The 5,336-nt window shown below is 35.1% G+C and overlaps 1 non-coding gene across 1 annotated transcript; it reads left to right on the forward strand.

The window, feature by feature from the left end:
• The first annotated feature begins 2,826 nt into the window (after window positions 1–2,826).
• On the forward strand, window positions 2,827–2,933 carry LOC121229996 (small nucleolar RNA R71). The gene has a single exon (XR_005927947.1). It is a non-coding gene; the product is annotated as a small nucleolar RNA R71 (small nucleolar RNA).
• Window positions 2,934–5,336: the final 2,403 nt, after the last annotated feature.

Here is a 5,336-nt window from a genome sequence, read left to right on the forward strand (position 1 = left end):
TTCCACGTCTTGTTATCCGATGCCCTAGAATAATACCTTCTCATACCATGAAATAACATTTTTCCCAGTTGAGTACGAGGTTTGTTTCTTCGCATCGCCTTAGCACCTTGGCTAGATTGGCTAAGCAATAATCATAAGTGTTTTCAAACATTAAAAAATCATCCATAAAGACTTCCAAGTATTTCTCAACCATGTTAGTAAAAATAGACATCATACATCTTTGAAATGTAGTAGGTGCATTACATAAACCAAATGGCATGCATCTAAATGAAAATGTACCGTACGGGCATGTGAACATTGTTTTATGCTGATCTTTTGGCACTACTGTAATATGATTATACCTCGAGTATCCATTGAGAAAATAGTAATAGTCTCGCTCTGCAAGTCTATCTAGCATTTGGTCCATAAACAATAAAGGAAAGTGATCTTTCCTAGTCTCCTTGTTTAGCTTTCGGTAATCAATGCAAATTCTCCATCCCGTAACTGTTCTAATTGATATCAACTCGTTATTTTCATTTTCTACGACCGTAATACCTTCTTTCTTTGGCATGCACTAGATTGGACTTTCCCACGAACTGTCTGAGATGGGGTAAATTATACCTGCATCTAACCACTTGATGATTTCTTTCTTTACCACGTCCTTCATGATAGGGTTTAGTATTTTTTGTCCATCAATTGTCCCTTTCTCTCTATGTTCTAGGATGATCTTGTTCATGCATACAGATGGACTAATGCCATGAATATTGGCTATGGTCCATCTGGTAGCCTTCTTGAATTGTTTCAAAACTAGGATGAGGTTTTCTTCTTGCTCAACTATTAATTCCGCTAAAACAATCATAGAAAAAGTAGAAATGTTACCTAAATAAACATATTTTAAATGCGAGGGAAGTATCTTCAGTTCTAATTTAGGTGGCTCCTCGATTAACGCTTTTGGCTGGGCATAACCCCTATTCTTTAAATCCAAAGATTTAGAGCAATATTGTGGTTTAAATCCACTTTGATTAGCTTCTAGCAAAGCTAATTATTCATCCTCCTTTTTATCATTTAAAGGGTCTGATGTCAAAATTTGTTTCAATGGGTCCTCAACATAGTTGAGTTCCTTTTCCATGATTAATTCCTCTAAATCAGATACTGTAGAACAAACATTAATTGTGTCAGGAAATCTTATAGACTTAAAAACATTAAATGTTACCTAATCGTCTTGAACACACACAGTAAGCTCGCCCTTCTTCACATCAATAAGGGTCCTTCCAGTTGCTAGGAAAGGCCTTCCTAGGATGATTGGCACTTTTTTGTTTGCTTTAAAGTCTAGAATAACAAAGTCACTAGGAAAAATAAATTTGTCTACATGTACCAATACGCCCTCGATGTTTCCTTCTGGATGTGTTAAGGATCAATCTACTAATTGAAGTGTAACCATAGTAGGTCTAACTTCACATATCCCCCAGTTCCTAAATATTAACATAGGCATCAAGTTGATATTCGCACCCAAATTACATAGTGCTTTCCTACAATATGTTGCTCCAATGTTACAAGGTATTGTAAAACATCCAAGATCCTTCAATTTTAGAGGTAGTTTGTCCTGAAGATATGCACTGCATTCCTTTGTCTAGGCTACCATCTCAAATTCTCCAAGTTGTTGTTTTTTTTTACATGATATCCTTCATGAATTTGACGTAGTTCGGCATTTGTTCAAGTACTTCAACCAATGGAATGTTTATATGAAGTTGCTTGAGTATGTCTAGGAACTTCTTGAATTGAAGTTTTTGCTTTTGCTTCTGAAGTCTTTGAGGGTGGGATGGTGGAGGCTTCTTTACTGAAATTGGTTGATTCATCTTCTGTGGCAATTCTGCATCTAACGAAGTTGTTAGTTTATCAGAATTAGCTGGTTTAGAAGTTACCTTATCGAATTTTGCAGATTCAGGTTCGAGTGAAACTAAAATTTTAACACTCGGTTGAACTTCCTCTGAGTCTTGAGCATCAGCTGGCTCCTCTTCAACTTCGATGGTGTTAGGCCCTAATGTCTTTCTGCTCATCAATGTCATTGCTTTATAATGCTCCTTCCCACAATTCCTCAGATTCTTCGTATCACTAGGTAAAACACCTTATGGTCGGTTTCTGAGTTCAATTGCAAGCTGGCCCATTTGGTTTTCCAGGTTTTTCAATGCAGGTAGCTGATTGGCTTTGGATTAAGGCATCATTCTTGGCTATGTATGCCTTCAATAAGTTTCTGAGCCATTGGATGGTTCAACTTAAGGTTGTTTTTGAACTTGTTGGGTAAAAATAGTTGGCTAGGTCAGTCTAGATTGGGCGTATGTGTTACTGAGTCCAGCCCTTTGGTTATTCCAGGAGAAATTAGGGTGGTTTTGTTACGATGGGTAATAGGAATTGGATTGCAGTCCTTGCCTTCCTCGATTTTGGTTCTCGTTACCCATATAATACACAAATCATGGGTTCGATGGACATTCTTCGTACAGATGTCCTTCCCCACAATAGACACAGGCTACATTTTCAAATTGATTCGGTGGTTGTGCTACAAAACTATTAAACCCATTAGTGGTAAAATTTTTAAGCATTGAAGAAATCGAAGATACCTGATATGCGAGTGAAGTGAGAGCGTCTACATCATGTATTCCAACGGCTCGTCTTTCTGACACTGCTCGATTGGTTGGCCATTGATAATTGTTGTTGGCAATCCTCTCAATGATTTCATAAGCCTTATTATAAGACTTAGAAAGGAGAGCACCATTAGGAGAAGCATCCACTACCATCCTCGTGTTAGCATTGAGACCATTATAAAACGTCTCAAGTTGGATCCAATGTGGGATTCTGTGATGAGGGCACTTCCACAATAATTCTTTCTACCTTTCCCATGCATCATACAATGACTCATCATCCATATGTTGGAAAGTAGTGATCTCATTCATCAACTTAGCATTCTTTCTAGGAAAGAAATACTTCATGAGGAATCTTTCTTCTAACTCTTGCCATGTGGAAATTGAATTTGGCAGCAATGAGTTCAAGCAGGCTCGAGCTGTGTCCCTTAATGAATATGGGAACAACTTAAATCATAGTGCATCTTTAGGTACTCTAGCTAACTTGAAGAATCACTCACCTCCATGAATAATCTTAAGTGCAAGTGAGGATCTTCGGCAGGCATTCCAGTAAATTGGCCCACTGTCTAAAGCATCTAGAACATGACTGGCTTTAGCTAGATTTGTTGTGCCTTGATTTCGGGTCTCCTAATACCCAGATTAAGATCATAAAGCACTAGCACAACATACTGTCTTAAAGCTCTATCCCTATCATTAACAATAAGGATAGGATTTTGAGTAGGGTTTGCCCTGTTTCCTTGATTTGGATTTTCATAGTTCATCTCTTCAATCTTCTCTGACTTGTTTGTCTTCTTCGCTGTTTAAAAGTTCTTTCAATCCAAGGGTCTACGAGGATTAAATCGATAATTCGATCAATACTCATAAACACCTGAAACAAACACAGAAAAATTAGTTTAGTTAAAAATTAAACAAAAAAATAAACCAAAATGCAAAATTCACAAATTCACAAATAATGACTTTTAAAACAGTCCCTAGCAACGATGCTAAAAACTTGGAATGATAGAAATGTGCAAGTTAACACAATTGCAACAAGCAATAAAGTGACAAGAAAATGTCGAGTTATCGTACCCACAGGGACCGTGAAAAGAATAATTTATGAATGTAATTTTAAAAATACTTTGGTGAGGAAAAATATTTTGATTTGAGGAAGTGATTAAAAACTAGGATTTGAACAAAGTAAAATAAATAAAAATAAAATAAAAGTTCCAATGCACGATTGCAAAATATGATTTTAATTAAGATGACATAGTTGTGCTAGATTAATTACATTTCTTAACTTAGAATTATTAAACTCATGTTTATGTTGTTACAAATAAATTCATGGCAACTTGGTAATTTGCTAACTTATGAACGTACTTACCTACCAAAATCAATTTATCTATTGACTATATCTTTATGTCAATTCAACCGATTAGACAAATTTTAAGAAGAAAATGTGTTAATGCACATACATACTTATGAAATTAAAATAATCTCTTGTACATATCTCTATTCCAATTCAAACAATTAATTCAATCTTATAAGCACATAAAAGATTACGTGAGGTAACAATGTATTTCTACCCTAAAACAACTTAATCACAATAATCTTGCTAGTTATGCAAGGGTAATGTATCTTAAGATACCATTGCTAATTTAACCCTCAACAACCTTAGATGATTAAACATGCACTAATTAAGTATCGTGTCAATTAATTACAATTTCAATCTATTTAAATAATTAATTCATTAGTTACCTTACAATTGTAATGCAAAAATAACTTAGTCATGATTTTACTTAATTAAACATCGCACCGAGGCCTATAACAACACAAACACAATTTTAATAACCCAAACAGACAATGCAATCAACCTAACACAAATTAAATTTAAGATCAACCTAGCACAAATTAAATTTAAGCCATATTAATTAAATTAAACATATAAACATAAGAAATATTCATAGACATTTTCATAACAACTACAATAGACTTAAAAGGGTAAGGAACAAGAATCAAATCCAGTGTTTTTTTGGTGCTTGACTAGTTTGCTCTAGTTCTTCTTCTATGCTTGTTCTTGTTGAACTGAGGCTTCAACAAATACTTGAATGCTGCTCCAAATGGTGGCTGAAGGACTCTTTTTCAAGAGGTGAATTTGGCAAAGGAATAAGGAAGGAAATGAAGAATAATGAAGAGAAAAAAGTGAGAGAGAAGTGAAGAATGGATGGTTTTGAGATTTGTTTGAAGTGAGCAGCCAAAATGACCAGCTAAAGACTCCCCTCATGGCCAGCAACACATTTGTCATTTTTAAAGATTTTGAACATGCTATTTTTAGGTGGGGCAAATCTTGAAAGGAATGAATAGTGGAGGGGTTTGAACACAAATTAGAGGAGTCTTGAAGGGCCATTTTGCAAGCTAAATAATCAGCTAAACAAGCTAATTAGGTCAACATGTGGGATGGTTTAGGGCTGCCTAGTGTTGCGATTTAGTCCGATTAGCTATTACTGAAAATTAAAGAAATAATTAGCCAAAGCTAGGGTTCTTCATTTGGCCATATTGATTTGCTTGCATGTAAGTGATTTTGATCCCGTTTTTAATGATTTTTATGTTTTTGAGGTCATTGTAGCTTTTTTTAAGGAGAAAAAAATGACCACAAAGTTCAACTTCATTATATAGCATCTCAAATAAAATCATGGATTTCCAAATGGTAATCCATGTCAAAAAACCAATTACAAGCATCCGAGC

This window comes from Gossypium hirsutum, chromosome A05 (genome assembly GCF_007990345.1).
Source record: "Gossypium hirsutum isolate 1008001.06 chromosome A05, Gossypium_hirsutum_v2.1, whole genome shotgun sequence".
Lineage (NCBI taxonomy): Eukaryota > Viridiplantae > Streptophyta > Magnoliopsida > Malvales > Malvaceae > Gossypium > Gossypium hirsutum.